Here is a 19,178-nt window from a genome sequence, read left to right as displayed (position 1 = left end):
AACTTTCTGGACATATCTCTATGACCTTCATATCATATATGAGTTTGACAGTGCCTTCTGTATCCAAAGAGATAAATGCAAGAGCATCTATATGGTCAGTTTATAATACTTGTGCACTAAGGATTCTGTTCTAGTTATATACCTTAAAAGGTGATTTCAAGGAGGAACTAGTATTCAAAGGAGAGGGCAGTCTGGGAGGAAAGAGAAAGTGTGGAACAGGAAAAATCATCTATATTATTCAAAGGTCTAGGATGCATTTCTTTAGTTCCCTTCCTCAGTCTTCTACATAGGTACAGAAAAAGGAGTGATACTGAATGTAACTTGAGCTTTGGAACTACAAAGAAATTAGACTATGATATGCACATTTTTAGAGTTCTTAGTGAGTATAGACATGCATGGTGCTACTTGTCTCAAAATATTTAGATAATTATTCCTTTGAAAATTAAACTATCTCCTAGCAATTGATTTATAAATATGAAGCACTTCAAGGTTTTCTCAAAGCTGAAGACACGTAATATTGAAAAACTTCAGCTTTTCATTTTAATCCCTAACATGAAAGCAGCATCTGTCTGGCTTAATCTAGAGCATTGTTTTAATTGAAAGCATGCACTGCATTGACTATTGTAAGAAATCCTTGTTAGCATCCTTATAGACTCTTGTAGGATATCATCGGTCAGAAAAACATGGAATAATAGAATGGTTTTGGCTACAGTTTACTCTGTGATTTCATGCCTAAATTCTAAACACAGGAAAAAAGGACTAATCCATTTTGCCAATTCACCTTAAAAAACAACAACCAAAAAAAAAAAAAAAGAAGAAGAAAAGAAAAGAAAAAAAGAAAGGAAGGAAGGAAGAAAAAAAAGAAAAAAAAACAGAGACTTTTAGAAGATCTGGAAAACTGTAACTCCCCTACAATCTTACTTATCTCAAATAACTTGCCAAGGCTACTTGATAGCTTTTTGTGTAGCCCAGACTGCCTTGGCCCCCTCATTAGTAAACTGGAAAACAGACATAATAAACCCATTAGTATGCTAAGTACTTACACCACTGTACTGTGTGCCATAAGAAGCTTTGAGGACAACACCATAACACATCCTCTGTACAACTGGAAAACTTTTTCACTCAGGAAGATTACGAAAAGCATTAAAAACCTTGGAGGCATTTCCCCCCAGGGATTCTGAAGATTTAAAAAAAAAAAAAAAAACAGGAACAAAAAAATAAAAAATTTCTTTAGTAGTGTCCATGCACTATAGCATGAAAATAAGCCAACTGCTTCAATGCTTCACTGAAAAAAATGGAGGTTGTACACCAACCTGCAAGGGAGAAAAAAATACAAAGCAAAGTTTCCATCCAAAGCACAAAATCAACCTGAGTGCTAGACAGTGATGCATTGATTGACTATGACCCATAAAGTGAAATATAATTGATTTTTTTGCCTGTCCACCATCCCTTTATTTGACTAATCATCATGTCCTCTTCTCTCATAACTCTGCTTGCCTATATAGGACCAGGAGAAGGTATCTGCCTCAGAACTGGCCAAGTAGAACCCCCTCACCCAACCCTGACAATGGAGATTGCTTCAAGGGTGGTCATGTGACCAGGACTGATGCCTTGGTGTCCTCACCAGGCCATTTATGAAAGCTACAGGGCTGAAACGCTTCTTAGAGCTGTGTGTAACAAACTTCCCCTCTATATGGAAAGAAAATATGCCTGAGAGTGAAACTAGCAGAGAGAAGAACAAAGCTGAGAGATGAAGGGAAGGAGAGAGAGAGAAACAGAGACAGGGAGAGAGACTGACTATAACCCAGCTGTAGCAGAAACTAAATTTATTTTAGGACTTTTACGGCCAAGATTTTTTTGTTCCTCAAGCTAGTTTGAATTAAGGTTCTCTCACCTGAAATTTTGAGTAAATACTGTCAATACACGAAATTGAAACTACAATGAGTTCCAGAAAGCAGCTTGTAGATTTAAGAGGTTTTTAGAAAACTAAAATGTTATCACATAGCAAGCCAAACCAGAGTCTGGCTTAGCAGTGGCCTGGCTAAGTGGGATATGAACTCTGGACCTGATGATCTATCCTGCCTGGCTCTTTCAGTGGTTTCATCACTATTATTCCAAGTCAGACCTGCAGCAGTCTCTGCCCTCATTGGCACCAGGCTCTAAGATAACTGGCAGAATACTTGTTATGATGATTTGAACTCAGAGCCCACAGCAGTAGTAATATATGAATACTCAGTAGGAATGAGTAGGACTATATCTGTAGCTAGATGGTGAAATTGCTTTCACTAAAAAAAGTGAGCATTGACGTTACTGTTATTAAAAATAAATAAATAAAAATCAGTGAGGGGCACCTGGGTGGCTCAGTGGGTTAAGCCTCTGTCTTCAGCTGAGGTCATGATCCCAGGGTCCTGGGATCGAGCCCCACATCGGACTCTCTGCTCAGCAGGGAGCCTCCTTCCCTTCCTCTCTCTCTGCCTGCCTCTCTGCCTCCTTGAGAGCTCTCTCTGTGTGTGTCAAATAAGTAAATAAAATCTTTAAAAAAAAATTCAGTGAACATGAGTTAAGTGCTGTCAATTTATGTACTATACTAAAATTTTGCAGTATCTTTTGATCTAAGGCAGAAAATGGTCCTATGTTTATCCTGAGGACTACAGATTGTGGGGAATAGGTCTTTTGCAGTTGTGCTTAGGGCCCTAAAATTTAGGGGTTCGTTGCTTCTCTACTCACCATTTAACCATAAGCAATATTGGGTAGAAGGGCTTCTATATAAATAGCATGAGATAAATGGGAATCCTGAATTGTGAATATAAAACAAAACCTAAGGAAAACCAAAACTATCTACTTAGTTGAAAAAAAAAAAAAAAAAGATGACTTGCAATGCTTATCTGTCAAAGCTTTTAACTAAAAAGCCACAGGACACAAAGAAAAGGAACTCTGCAGATCAGAGGTTAAAACCCTTTCCAGATCAGTTTCCCTTTGTACCTAGCCACTTGATATGCATTAGTCCAGTGGTTTTTCTACTTAATAAGCATGTTGTGGGGCTCATCTGGAAACCAGAGTCTTGTACACATTGGCTTTTTAACAGCTCCATGAGGGAATTGATCACAGATACTCTCTGGTTTTAACCTCAGAGCATGGGGTGGACTTAGTTAAGTGCTCTCACTGTCAATATTTCTCCCCCATACATAATGCAGAGCACATGCTCCAAGTGCTAACTGGGTAATTCGGAGTTCAATACTTAGGAGAGTGAGAGAAGGAGAATCTCACGTTATGCTTTATAACCGTTGCTGTTTAACACTTAGATCAAAACCTTTAAGGCAATCACACCTTTGGTGCATTTTCCTTTTGCAAGAGTTGCTAGAAGTGTTTTATTTTTATTATAACTTACTCCCTATGGAAAAATAGTAGATGTCATCGGTAGGTACATTTGGAAGTATACTGTACACGATGGTTGCGGAGCTAGGGGTCTTGGGAACAGAGGGTGCCTGTTGGTCTGTGGCATTCTTAGTCACAGACTGCTATAGCATCTATACATTCCAATATGGCATCCACAAATAATTTTGTCACTGTTCTTCTTTTAACTGTAATACATATACGCATATATTCTCCGGATACCTAGCAGAAGGGACTTGGACTATGTAGCAAGCTATGTCAGTAAGTGTGCTGTGTGCTGTGTTCAACACTGCAAAACTACTTAGGGGTGTCAATTAGGAGACTGCAAATCAAGCAGTCCATTACCTGAAGTGAATCTCGTGTTTTAGGGTATCACCAGATTGTCTCCCAGAGTTAAACTTTACATTATTTTGGAGAAAGGGGTTCTCTCCAAAGATAAGCAGATGGTGGTACTGGTGAAGCAATGCTATGCTTAGGATGGCCCCAGTTGTGACCCCAGGGGGGGTCTCTTGTCTCCAGGGCATGAAACAGAAAAGCCAGGGATTCAGAAATCAACAGAGGGTATCTCAGCACAGATCCTAGCCCTAGAGGTAAGAGGAGAGCTTATTCTCTGCTTAGAATATATTCCCTTTGACCTCTTCAGGATCTCTGAGCACTTCACTGAGTCTAGCCATGCTCAAGGATTAGTTTGAATTTTTGCATTTGAACAATTGCAAAGTCCCACAGATCTGGGACTTATGCCAACTCTGTGAGTCAGAATTATTTGGACATATTTCAGACAATCTACTGGTCCAGTTTCACAGAGGCGTTCGTCACAATAAGCCGGGTGTAAACTGTAAATGTACTTTTTAAAGCAACTGTGAAGTAAGTGAGGTCTTCGCTTCTTGATCTCCACCTTGTCCTTTTAAAGAGAGAGAGTATAGAAAAGAGGGTCGGGGTATGGGCTTAGGAGCCAGGATCACTGCATTCAGCAGTCCCTGTGAACTTCTATCCCTGTGTGTAACAAACAACCCAGTTATTAATATTTTGAGTCTTGATTTCCTTTCAAATGGAAAAAAAAAAAAAAGAAAAGTTTACATTTGCTCTCTGGCTAGGTGTCAGACACTGTGACGACTAAAGCTTCAGTGAACCTCCCGAAGGTAGGCACGATCATTGTTCCTGCCACACAGATGAGGGCACTGGCACACAGAAGTTAAATTATTGGTCTGAATTCACAAAGCTAGAAAGTGATGAAACAGGGATTTCAACCCAGGAAAGCCTGACTGTCGAGACTTTTTTTTCTTTTTTCTTTTCTAATTCCTTTTTTATTTTTTTAATTTTATTTATTTATTTGACAGACAGGTCACAAGTAGGCAGAGAGGCAGGCAGAGAGAGGGGGAAGCAGGCTCATTGCTGAGCAGCGAGCCCGATGCGGGACTCGATCCCAGGACCCTGAGATCATGACCTGAGCCGAAGGCAGAGGCTTAACCCACTGAGCCACCCAGGCGCCCCTTCTTTTCTAATTCTTATACTCTACTTCGAATACTACTAATTTCTTTATGAGGATGGTCCTAAGTATAAAATTAAAAGTATTCATGAGAATATTTTGTTAACCGGAAGGTTAGACATAGATATAGCCAACATATTATTTTTAATCAAATCTAGAAGTCTCGCCCTCTCCTCCTCTGTGATCTGCTTGTTCTCTAGCTGCTGGAGCTGCTATTACAATAGCTCGTTCCAGATGCTTCCACTGCCCATTAGTTCTTCCTCCTTTCTAGTCTCTCAGAACTCTGCTCCTGTTTGAAGTCTAACTAAGTGTTGTCTCTGCTCAGTATACTGACAGTCCCTGATGTATTCGTATATTTATTTTTCAGGTTCATTATAATCATATTTTAATAGTGCCCCCCAATACCTCAGTTAAAATGATTTTCTATTCGATACCATGATAAACCTAAGTAAGGGGGAAGATACCTTTAAGTCAATGGGGTTCTTCCATAGACTTCCTGTAGAGAAGTCAACTTTGTAAGCTAGGATTTCCCAGGATCTGGCCTATAGATCACTTATCTCTAAATCATCCAGCATATATAATCAAAATTCAGACTCCCAGGCCCACTTAGGGATTCTGATTTAGCTGCTCTGGCAATATTCTCAGTTGACTCTTAAGCATACCGTGGTTTGATGCTCATTTCTGTATAGTTAATTATAGGTCCCATTCTATACTATCGTACAAATGGTTTTGTATACTAGTAGGTATCTCCCTTGAGGGGCATCAGGGACAGTTAACCTAGAAGAGTGTTGACTCTCAAGGATCAACATAATCCTCTTGAAAAAGTCTGTGCATAGCTTACATGAAGGAGTAAGTGAGCTGTAAAACAGAGTGGTTTATTCATTAAGAGGGGTCTTTCCTAGTCCAGGGGTAAACAACATTTTCTTGTCTTGGTTTGCATAACACCTCTCCTGGAACCAACCAGTAATGCAGACAAACCCAGATGCTTTACTTAGCTTTGTTTGTGGTGGTGGTGGTGGTGGTGGTGGTGTTGTTGGGTAGTTGATTCACTTGCAACTTTCTTTCCAAATTATTTTCATTTTCCCTGAAAGAAAAATTAAGAAATATGCAGAGCCATTTATTTTATTTTTTGAAGTTTTATTTATTTCTTTGAGGCGGGGGAAGCCCAGAGGAAAAGGGAGAGAGAGTCTTAAGCAGATTCTGTGCTGAGCACAGAGCCTGACGCCAGGATCAATCTCATGATCTGGAAATCGCAACCTGAGCTGAAACCAAGAGTTGGTTGCTTAACTGTGCCACCTACACGCCCTCCAGAGATATTTATTTTAAAAAGTAGATTTTTCCATTGTTCCTCCTGTATACCATATGAAAGACAAGAGAAATGAAAGAAAACTTCCTCTAGGTCTGAGGAGATTCCAGACAGCCAATGAGCAGGAGGGAAGGGGTCATTGAAGCAGTACGTCTCTGACACGGCACTAATTTGTAACACAGGAAGTTTTCCTGTGACTGAAAGGGAGGAAAAAGAAAATTAACCATCCTAGGAACATTGTGGTCTACCAAACCATGTACTCTAAGCAGCTAGAAAAATCTGAAGTCTCCCACTTCAAAGGTGTTGAAAATTTTTCAAATGCAAATGCCAGAAAGCCAGGACCCAGAGCTGAAAGAGAAGAGCATGGTTTTTGTTTTTGTTTTTGTTTTCAAAGGAGAATGGTGTCTTCTGGATCCACCGTGAATACGTTATTTTAAGTGGAGGGAGTTTCTATTTAAGGATCTCTGAAGCCAAGACGAAATATATAAGGTTGATTGTGACACTCGAAAGCACTCTCATTCCTGAGGGTCTGCCAGTCATCAGATGCCATGCCCATTCTTCCCCAGCCGTAAAAATTGGCCCCAGGGTGAAGTATTTGACACAGAAAGCTTCAGTCTCAGAATATATCTCTCAACCCAATTTTCCTTAAAATTGGTCTGGCCATTAAGGTAGAAGACAGAAAATATCACCTTAGTGAGGGAGATACATTCACAGGGACATCTGCCACTCAAAGCCACAGTGTTTCCACAGGCAGGTCTGTTGTCCATAAAGCACTGAAAGGCTCATGTCCACAGAAGAACATATGAAACATCAAATTTTGGCAACTGTTAGGAGATGAGTTCATGGAATTTGCTATAGATTTCTTTGTTTGAACAAATTGGGAGCTGCTCCCTTGAGACCCCACTCATAGCATTTTAAAGTTTTCACTGAGTTACAGAAACAAAGGGAATGATCTTGTGGTTCAGAGGCTACACTATTAAATCATTTATTAACAGAGGCTTACTGCAAAAAACCCTTAAGAACCCATAAAATATAAATAACAAAATATTTCACACCTTTTGGAAATCTGTACATACACTTGATTCTCTGTTAATGGATGCACTTGGGCAGCTTTGAGGTTTTTAGCAAGTCCTCCTCCCTCTTGGTAGATGTTTACACACCAGAGGAACTGTTCTGTATCATAACTGGTGTTCTGAGTAAAGACAGGAAATCCTCAGGAGCATATTGAAAATGGAAATCTGTTATGAAAATGAAATTGTTTTTCAAATTTCTGACTGAACGACTTTGGGAAGCATTCTAGAAAAACATTTTTTATGATCTGACGGAGCCCCTTGTTTAGCCCAAGTTCATCAACCAACTGTGTTTTTATGACGTTTGATGCATACTTCTCCCCCATTTGAGCTTTAGGAGTGTTTAAAGATTTTATTATTGTAAGGTATGTATATGAGTTTTCACTGGGTAGTTATTTGTTTCCAGATTCTGTGCATATGGCTTCAACAGAAACTACATTCCTCTGTTATTATTTATAGGAATCTGGCATATTTCTCTTAGTTACCCCTTAATGCTAGGGGTATGGTGGTAATGTGGAGGGTGCCAGGGTTCATATCTAAATAAAGTATCAGAGAGAACCTTTCATTTAACAAGAATTTTATGAGTGTCTAATAGGTGCGAAGCACAGTTCTGGATGGGGGGGGGGGGTGCAATTGTGACCTAAAGCAGCAAAGCTCCTCCTATAAGGGGACTTACATTCTAGTTGAAGTGGAAAGACAATGAGCAGTTAAACTACTAAATATATAGTATACCACAGGGTGATATGGAGGAAAAACAAATTGGACATAAAAAGTGATGATATGAAAGAGAACAGGTAGAGTTATATTACTGCATTTTGTCAAACAAAGACATGAGCAATTGCAAATATGCACCTAAATTTATATGCCAATAAAGAGGAAAGAAAGCTTCCAGTTATAATTATAAGATGCCATCAGTTGTAAGATGCATACGGTTCTCAGAGATATTCAACTTAAAAACAGAAAAGTTTATCCAAAAGAAATAATGTGTAAAAGAAAGAAAGAAAGGAAAGGAAGGAAGGAAGGAAGGAAGGAAGGAAGGAAGGAAGGAAGGAAGGAAAGAAGAAAGGAAGGAAGGAAGGAAGGAGGAAGGAAGGATGGATGTGTATAGTGTGTTGGCAGGAAAGGTTCTACTGATAAAGTGAAATTTAAGCAGAGACCCAAAGGAATGGAGGCTGAATGATGTATGGCTATTAGAGGAAGAGCATTTAAACAGAGAGACCAGCAGGTGTAAAGTCTCTGAGGTGGGGATGTGCTGTGAATGCTCATGTTTAAGGTATAACAGCAGGCTACTGTGACTGGCTGCAGGGAAGAAGGCAAGGAATGGAGCCTGTAGGGCCTTCTAGGCCATAGTAAGAAATTTAGATCTTACTCTGAGTGAGAAGGAAAGCCAGAGGAGATTTTGAGCAGATGAAGATGCAATCTGGTTTAGGATTTCAAAGCTTTACTCTAGCTGCTCCCTACTCTTTGGAGAATGGGTAACAGGGAAGAAACAGTGAAAGCAGAGCAACATAGTGGTGAGCTCGTGAAATCATCCATACACAAGATGACGGTGGATTTGACTGATGGGTAAGGTGTGCCGTCAGATTCTTCATGTATTTCAGAGTTACACTCCTTAAGAGTAGGAAGCTATGTATGACCCAATTTTTAAAAGGTGATATTATTCTCTAGGGATGCCAATCATGCTTGTTATACAGTTGAACTGAAATCTAAGGGCACTTTTGAGAACGATAAAATTGATGGAATTCTATGAAGTAGTAGAATACAGAAATAGAAGACAATGTCTATGACATCTGGTGGAGTTCTGGGCTTAGATGCTAGTTTAGGACTAGGGATTAGGAAGCAGAGTTTCTCTGGAGGGTGAGAACAGTCTGTGTGCCTAAGTAATGAATGCACCGTGGAAAAACAGAACCAGCTGAGAGTAGATGAGGAAAAGTCCCGAGATTCTGTAAACTGGTATTTTTATCCAGCATCATTCGTGATCCCAGTCTATATTGTTCTATAAACTCTATGCCAGGCAAATCAATCTATTATCTATTTTTATGTTTGCTTTAGAGAGGACACTGCTTAGTAAAATTCAGTGTTTTTATTACTGAAAATTAAGGGGTCATAGCAGATGAGTGAAGCAAATTGAATATTGAGGTCCACATACCTGGGCCTGAAAGTCAGTCTGCAACCTCTTGTGTTCCTGGGCTTGGGAAATTTAGTTAATCTCTCTGTGCCCCCAATGCCAATCTCTGAGAAGTGCTGCTAACAATAATACTTTCCTCATGAGATCGTTGTGAGGATAAGAGATTACATAGTTTTGGCACCTAGCGTGGTTAGTGGAACATAGTAAAACTTCAAGAAATAGCTGTCATCATCATTTGTGCCATAAATGCATAAGAATATAAAGAATAATATAACGTCCAGGAGACCAACATGGTGGCAGTAGTCATCTTCCCAGTTGCAGAACCAAGAAGAAATCTGCTGGTCTCTTACAACATCGAACTGCAAAGGGGAGAGACTAGAATGAGTTCAAATTGTGGCTCTTCTCCTGCCTGGATTTTCTTAACCTCACACAACACTGATTTACATGGCAAACCTGGTTCTCAATCTAGTGTCTCCTTGAGTTCTGTGTCTCCTGGAATCTCAGTGTTTGCTGCTGAGAGTGTCTGAGGTAGTTGTGGAAGCAGGTGGGAAACCTAGAGAAATCATAGAAGATTGGCTATTACGGGGCCCTTAGAGGATCTCTTCAGTGGTCACCAGGGGATCATCCTTTGTTGTAACTGTGCACAGTTGGTGGCATCTCAGAGAATCCCTGCTGAACTGGCTGTCTTGAATTTGTTGAATTAAACTCTTTGAATTCCATGTGGTGTTTCGCCTGTTCTGCCTTGGACTCTTGCTTTCTTCCTTCTGTTGCCTGCCTGAAGCATCATCTGGTTCCTCTCTTCCTCTCTCCCTTTCACTTTCCATCTGTTTGTCTCTCACTTTTCCCCATATTGTTTGTCTCTACACATTCTTACGGCACCTTTCACCAAAGATCTGCAAAGTTCAGCATAGTTGTTCCTTGGTAGGTTTTGTAGAGCATTCCTCATTGTTTCCATCATAGGTCTAATTAACTCTCCACTGCCCTTCACCAACCCGTAGCAAGGGGCCATGCTGTTCCTGGTTAGTTTAAGGCAGCAGGGAGCTAATTGTTCCCTTAGTCAGTGTGGTGGTAAACTCTTTTTATGATGTTCACAGGTTCACACCCTGCTCTTAAAAGAAGCTATTTTTACTAACTTCTTGGCTGATTACCACCCTGCCTATAATCCACTCTTATGGCAGGAAAGGTACTGTCAAGGCAGCTCCAGGCAAATTGGGATAATACAGTGTTTTTTGACACCTTTCAGTGTGAGCAGGGGTTCCCTTAAGTAACAGAGACAGACTGCATCATTATTTTTAAGGAGAAAGATGTCACTGTGTGTGAGTTTGTGTTCACTAATGTGCAGATTTGGGAGGCCATCATTTTCTATTTTCCTTGGATGCATTGTCAAGAGATGGACAGAGTAGAGTGGGCCCTGCCTCACATTTTAATGCTACAGGGCCTTGAAAAATGTAGGCATTCCACAAAGGCTAGAATTTACAAACAGTGTGTTCATACCCATCTGCGCATTTGTTAGTCTGTAGTTAACACCTGTATGCACTGTGAATGAGTATTAGAAATATTCACGAAAAATGCTAAGCATAGGCAAGGCAATACATATTTCCCAAAAACCTCCGCAATACCTGTGGGAAAAAATCTGCATGCTCTTGATATTATGGAAGCAAATTTGCACAGTAAAAATGTTATCTTCTCCATAAAGCCCAATTATTGATTAGCACCTGCTTGTTCTACCTGCCCAATATACACCCTAAGATACTGCCAACAATGAGAAAGACAGATTTGCCAACTAGGACCCAATATCCTGTGGATGTACAATACACATTAAGCCAGTACTGCTGCAGTAATTGAAATATAAAGAAAATGTAGTAGAATTGATTTACTGACACTATTTATGAGTTTGTTGATTGTTTTACGTGGATTACCACACACACACACACACACACACACACACAGGCACAAACCCTTTCCTTTTCTACCTAACTCTCCTCTTCCACCTCCTAACCCTCTCCCGCCTCCTTCTAACCTACGTTACCTCCGTTTCTAACAGTTGTCTTTTCCCTTGGCCTCTTAATGATTCTTCTACATTAAGTTATTTCAAACAGCAAATTTGAGAAGGTCTTCAGAACTTCCAATCAGTCCACTGCTTCAGTTCTCTCTCTATCTCTCTCAAATTCATCACCATCTCTAATCCCACAGCCTCTGCCTTAGGGCTCCTTTGGCATCAAGTTGCCAACATCAGTCTCTCCTACACACCGTTCATCCTTCATAAGCTTCTCGACAGTCTTTTCTCTGTCACTGTACCCCACGCCACGAGTGTGGTCCTTGAAGACCTGAGTCACATTTTCACTCCAAGCTCAGGACTCAAGACCCTCTGTCACTTGCCCACAGCATTCTGTTCCAGGGACATCACTTGTTACCCTTGCTTTGGGTCTGCTTCTGTTCCAGCTACGCCCGGCTGCCTCACATCCCCCTCACGCGGACATGTATCTCCTCCATGTCACCACGAAGTCCTTGTACAGATTGTGCTGCCAGAACCCTGACAATGCATGGGCTTCATTTCTTTAGGAGTGACTTCAAGCTCTTACCTTCCTGGAAGTGTTTCTGGAGATTGTCATATATCTTTATGTATGTTCTTCTGCTTTGCATCATTGTACTTTAGGTATTAACATGGCCAGCAGTCAGCTTTCATTTGTTGTATTGTTACCTAGCAGCCTTTCTCAGGGAATTCGAACTGTGCATTTTCTTTTTATCATACATATATGTGTGTGTATATATATATACACACACACATATGTGTGTGTGTGTGTGTGTGTGTGTATTATTTAACAGAGAGAGACACAGTGAGAGAGGGAACATAATCAGGGGGAGTGAGAGAGGGAGAAGTAGGCTTCCCGCTGAGCAGGAACCCAGGACTCTGGGATCATGACCTGAGCCGAAGGCAGATGTTTAACGACTGAACTACCCAGGCGCCCCTCTTGTGAAATTAAAAATAATACTTATCACTGACCTTGTTAATGAAACGTTTTTCATTTTGCTATGACTGGTATCATATTGTATACATAATAAGAACTAATTGAATGTTAAACTAATTCTTCTCTTACTTCCTTAATGATTATTCTTTGTGCTGCTGGGTTTTTTTAATGTAGGTGTAATAAAAAACTCCCTAGCTAGATTATAAACCCCTGAAATTGTACATTCCTAACTCTTTCATAGAGCTCTGCACTCAGTGAGTAATCAAAATTGTCTTGACATAATAATGAAATTAATGACTTCTTCCAGTAGTTATGAAAAGGTTTATCCTTTTTTTTTTCCTTTTTGCTACTACTTCTGTAATGCAAATTCCTGTTCCTTCCAAGGATTTTGGCTGCTAATATTATCTTTCAAAGAAATTTTTGGTCCTCGAGGGCAGGATTGACTTCTGTACCTGTGTCTTCCTGGTGCACAACAATGAAAAAGCTGAGCTGAAAAAGCAGTACGTACTAAGAAATAACTTGCTGATTGGACCTTAAAAGAGGCAAGATTCTTGATCTATTCAGTAAACAGCCTAACCTAGTCAGCAGTTAAGAACGTAGACTTTGGAGCCAAACTGCTTGAATCTGAATCTGAATTCTACCCCAGAAGCTGTGTCAGTTGGCCGAGTTACTAAACTTCTCCAGCGTCAGTTCACGCATTTGTAAATGGAAATGACAATACATGCCACTTCACAGGGATGTTGTGAAGATTATATTGAGTTAATGCATATAAAACACTCACTAGAAAAAAAGCTTCATGTGTAAAAATTACAAAAAGGTGTTTGCTATTCTAGCTTGCCCTCATGCACTGTAGTCCAGTGGATAGTTTTCAACTTAAGTTTAAGCTTTGTTGACCAGGATGATCAGACTCTGCTGTGGAGCTTTTCTTATGAATAAATATTATAAAAAAGTAATAGTACTAACAAGTGTCCCGTGATCCTTTTTCTGTACAATGGTATTATTTTTTTTTAAGATTTATTTATTTATTTATTTGACAGAGATCACAAGTAGGCAGAGAGGCAGGCAGAGAGAGAGGAGGAAGCAGGCTCCCTGCTGAGCAGAGAGCCCGATGCGGGACTCGATCCCAGGACCCTGAGATCATGACCTGAGCTGAAGGCAGCGGCTTAACCCACTGAGCCACCCAGGCACCCTGTACAATGGTATTATTGATTGATCCTATTACTATAAGCAGCTCTATAAATATATGCTAGTCTATAAAATAAAAATAAGTAAAATTAAAAAATGCTAGTCTATGAAATAAAAAAATTAAAATTAAAAAAAAAAGAACACGTCATACAAGATCTTCAGAGAACATACAGAAAATATACCTTCAAAGTGCAATTGAAACTAGCGTTTGTATTGCCTCAGAATTCAGAGCTCTTGACGAGAAGGATATAAATAAGCAGGCATAAGTATTTGGGGGATGGTGGCTCTGGATAGAGGTGCTTTTCTAGAATTGTCCTTGGGAAATTGTAATTTAAACGTATGTGTCCAGTGTGGCTGGGTTACTCAAGACAGTCTACCCTCAAGCCAGAATTCCCTTCCTCCTCCTACAACCATGTTGGGCCTCCACCCACCAGGCAAACTCTTATTCATATTTCAGAACTTAACTTATGGATCATTTTCTGTTTGTCCCTCTACCTCCATATAATCAGTTCTTAGAGCTGCTTCCACCACTTACTCATGTTCCTATCATGATATTTATTAGCTGTATTCTAATGTATTTGTTTACATGGGTGTCTTCTTTTAGCTTAGTTACTTTATGAATGGGGCTTTAGAAAGTCCTCTATCCCAAGTTGCCAGCCTAGTTTCTAGTACACGTTAACTGTCCAAAGTTTTTGTTTGCTTATTGGTTTTATGACATTTTAAAACACTATATAAAAATGTTGTGGCGTTGTTGAATGGGGAATTGAAACAAAGAACCAAGAGCATAAATCCAGTATTAGTAAGAAAAAAACTCTAACAGCAAATTAGAAAAGAAGAAAAGCAAACATGAAGCAAAGATCCTTCAGTGAAGAACGTCTCCTGAAAGAGACATACAAAACTCTCTAGGAAATATCTATTCTCCATAAAGAGTCAGAATGACACAAAGCAGAAAAATCTTCAACTGTGTTTGCTCACAGAAAGCTAGAGACTTTTAAGTCTTTTTGCAGAAGTCACAAAGCATTAAATTTGAAGAGTGTCTAGGGCAGGGGGCAGTATAGCAACTCATCATGTGACTTTAGGAAACTGATCCTAAATCCTAAATTAACCTAAACCTCTTAGTCTTTGTTTCCATCCATGGAAAATGAAACTTACCTCTGAGGGCTGCTGTGAGGCTTAAGAATCCCAAGGTCAAATGCTTGGCTTCTGTAACTGCCAAATAAATGTTAACTATTATCATCATTAGTATTGATAAGATCTAAGTTTATCAGTGGAAGAAATGTAACGTGACTATCATCTTAGTTTAATTTAACAAAATTCTTGAGGAATACATTCATAGAACTTTGTTAAAAAAGAATCACATAGAGGTGCTGCTACAAATGTTAGTACCTGGAGCGCCTGGGTGGCTCAGTGGGTTAAGCCGCTGCCTTCAGCTCAGGTCATGATCTCAGGGTCCTGGGATCGAGTCCCACATCGGGCTCTCTGCTCGGCAGGGAGCCTGCTTCCCTCTCTCTCTCTCTCTCTGCCTGCCTCTCCATCTACTTGTGATCTCTCTCTGTCAAATAAATAAATAAAATCTTTAAAAAAAAAAAATGTTAGTACCTGATATTCATATATACTTGGTGTTTATACATGTATATGTTCATTTTCAGGCCAATTTATTTTTACATACATCTGCGTTTCTGTTTTTTTTTTTTTTTAAGTAGCATTTTCGTACAGAAAAAACAAGTCAGTGACTTAATGGTACAGTAAATGATGAACTGTCTTTTTGATGAAATTAGATATAAGAAGGTGAGAGTTTTAAGTTTTATTAAGTTTTTAAAGGTATTATTTATTTATTTGAGAGAGAGAGAGTGAGCACAGTTGGGGGTAGGTGCAGAGGGAGAGGGACGAGCTGACTCCCCACTGAGCAGGGACCTCTACTGGGGTGTGGAGCTCCATCCCAGGACCTGGAGATCATGACCCAAGCTGAAGAGATGCTTAATCATCTGAGCCACCCAGGTGCCCCACAATGTTATTATTATTATTTTTTTTAAGCTTTTCTTATTTGAGAGAGAGCATGGGTATGGGAGGGGTTGGAGTGCAGAGGGAGAGGGAGAAGCAGACTTCCCACTGAGCAGAAAGTCCGAATCAGGGCTCCATCCCAGAATCCCGGGATCATGACCTGAGCCAAAGGCAGATGCTTTACTGGCTGAGCCATCCAGTTGCCCCATAACATGGTTATTTTTAAGGGAAGAAAATTTAGTTTGTAGCCTAGTTTCATTAGCAATCTTATAATAAGTTAAAGGGACTGGCAACCTAGCAAAAACAGAATAAAGTGCTTCCCTCTTCCATTATTATAAATTTCCACTAGACCAAGAAGGTTAGGTCAGTCCAAGCCTGATGTATTGTGGAGATCTGATTGAAACAGTCTTTATATGTCATGAAGATCTTCCTCCACACAATCTAAGAACAAAATGTCACACAGTCCCCACTTTAGTATGACTGCATATGATTTTTACTTTATATTATTGTTATGTGTTTCTTCAGAGCACCCCTTCGGAGATAGGTTTCACTTAACATTTTCAGAAAAATCAGAATGTAGCAAGCTTAATAACTTTCCCAAAGTCACAAGAGAGCCCAGTAGAGAAAAATTCAATGGACAAGGGTCAGAATGTAACCTGACACGTTGTAAATTTTTTAGTAATTAGTTGAGAGGTAATCCTTAAAAGATAAAAGAAATGTGTGCCTACATATATAAGGATTAGGAGATATTTGGAAGCTTGAAGCCTCCTTAATAATGTATTTCTTTGTGGACACATTTATTTGTACCTTATATCTCCTTCTTCGTCCTCCCCCACTCTTTATTACATACACAGGGCTCCAAACAAAGTATCCTCATAAAGCCATGGCCCCTCACACTATTCTCCTGCTTATACACTCACTGCCTGAGTTTGACTGCTAAATCAATTAATCATTACCAGGCTCCTCCTGGCACTGACACAAGGCCCTTTCAGTTGGCAGAAGCCAAAAAAAAAAAAAAGACAAGAAAGATTGAAAAAAAATTATAAATCGTTTTAGTAGATTAATACTTCATTTGCATTTACTTCTCCTTTCACAACTTTTGAATAGGATAAACCCAGGTTTCCAACTAAATAGAATTTCCCAAATTTTCCACTGGCATAAAAAATAATAAGAATTTCTTAAAATGCTATAGTACAGTAATGCCTTTTATTTCTATCTAATGTCTGTGTTGAAATCATCTAAAGCAGTTTAATGATTTAAAGAATAAATACTATTTCTCATCTGTCCTTTTCTATATAACCTTCATTATATAAGATAATCACTACTGGTGCTCTGAAGTAGAACTAGCTCTTATGTTTCTTATTATGGTTTCCTTAAGATTGGTGCTCCCTCCCTTTAAATCTCACCAGAGACAATTTCCCCCTTTGGGGAGTAAAAAATAAATTCTCCCAGGAGAACTTATGAAAGACATCTGCTATGGTTCCAACTTTCTCCAGTATCTATGGGCATCTCAAAAGCCTCAGATAGTCATAGGCCCTGGATATCTTGGAGCTGGATGTAATCTGCCAGAGGTGTCCCAAACTAAAGAGAGTTAAAAACGACTGTCTTTAGGATAGGTAGACTTGTGGACAGAGAGGTTCTTCCAGCATGGGATTCAGATGGGCCATTGGATTTAACATGAACTACACTCTTAGATCCAGAAAGAAGTAAATAGTATTATTAATAACTCCTCTAAATTCATAATGTGTGCCTCTATATCCTTGGTGGACCAAAATAGATATCAGAGTTCTTATAATAGCTTGGTTCATTTTGAGGTTGTGTTCACATAGTCTTGACTTCTGAGTAGCAGAGATTTCAAGGATGAGGAGAAAACTGGGGCACTGCTCACTTCATTTTGTCATTATGCCAAATCCTCACCAGTATGGAAGTCCTTCTGAGATCCTCACTGTTCAGAATACCTAGGTATAAGAGCTTTGTATCTCTCTTCTCGGTCCCGAAGCAAAAATAGTCATATACCACACACAAAAGGTTGGCAATTGCATATTTTGTAATAGAGTGTGATTTTTTTTTTCTGTTTAGTTCAGTGATGCCTAACAGAATGGGAAAGAAAAGTAGATAAAAATGCAATAGAAGTTGATTTAGATGGTTAACTTGACATGCACTTAAAGCACATGCTCAGTTGGATGCACTAGTGTTAGTTTCTGCAGTTATAAAAGTATTCTTAAAGTGGGAAAGGTAGCAAGTAGTGCAAATATTACCTAAATCCCTAAACATCAAAATATAACTATCAGAAAAATCAGATAATATTACTCCCTGAGGTGTGCAGATTTTACTTTATCAGTTTGAATTCAGAACAAAGAAAAAAGAAAACTTGATATTTTATAATTGCACTCACAATGTTAAATAACACTTGGATTATGAAACTTAATTCAAGGCGTTCAAGTGATCACAACTACTATACCAGTGGTAGGGATTCTGCCGTAGAAACGTTTAATGTATCAATTTAAATCAGTTCTATCCTTTATGGGAACAGAAAATAGAATAGTCTCCCAGGGCACTGATAAAGAGAAACGTGCCTCCTTCCACCCCCTGTCAGATCTAGTGATGAAGCTGAGATTGTACCTGCTTAGTCTTTAATTGAACTAGAACACTGGCTAAAATTGTACTTCCCACTGTAAGGCTTTCCAAGACATCTCTTCCCTTCTCTTCCATCATCTCCTTCTCTTCCCCTGAAACCCACCTACTGCCTTTTCTCTTGACTTATCAAAGAATGAATGTACGCAAATACACAGGAAGTACCTATAAAAACAGGGAGGTAGTAAATGCCCCGCTGGGAATTTTCTCAATTAAAAAAAAAAAAAAATGATACTTACTCCTTTTTAACCACAGCCCTTTTGTTAGCTTTCATTAGCTTCCAAGTGAAAGTGGATTTGAGCACCAGGATTCTCTATATCACTGAAGCTCATTGCCAATGTTGTAAAGGAAGAATGGTCTCAAACTCTCTCTGGCCATAATGAAAACCTTCCTGAGAGCAGGAATATCATAGTATTTTCTGAAGAATTCCCCAAAAGATTTGAAAGAAAAAAAAAAATGCATTGCCAAAGAACTGCTGGGGGACACTGACATTATTTTAAATAGATTGATACAGAAGTATTAATATTATGTAACTTGTTTTGAGAATTTCAGGACATTGAGATCATTATTTGCCTCGTGTCTCAGAGAAATGTACATGTGCTTTAAATATTCAGGATTTAAAGAGAAAGCCATCCTTTCCTGCAGCAAAATTCAGTCTGGGTGGTTTGCATTCTGACCTTCCTCCTTTGGGTTTTTGTGCTTATACATTTCAAACATAAACAGCAATTAATTTTTTTTTTAAAGATTTTGTTCATTTATTTAACAGAGATCACAAGTAGGCAGAGAGGCAGGCAGAGAGAGAGGGGGAAGCAGGCTCCCTGCTGAGCAGAGAGCCCAATGCAGGGCTTGATCCCAGGACTCTGGGATCATGACCAAGCCGAAGGCAGAGGCTTTAACCCACTGAGCCACCCAGGCGCCCCACCAATTAATTTCTTTAAAATGAATTTTTATGCTGTTAGTTCACAAAACACATTTTCAGTGATGTTATTTCTTTGATGATTTGTGA

This window comes from Mustela nivalis, assembly GCF_964662115.1.
Source record: "Mustela nivalis genome assembly, chromosome: 1".
Lineage (NCBI taxonomy): Eukaryota > Metazoa > Chordata > Mammalia > Carnivora > Mustelidae > Mustela > Mustela nivalis.
The sequence above is the reverse complement of the archived record's forward strand: the minus strand, read 5'-3'. Positions refer to the sequence as shown.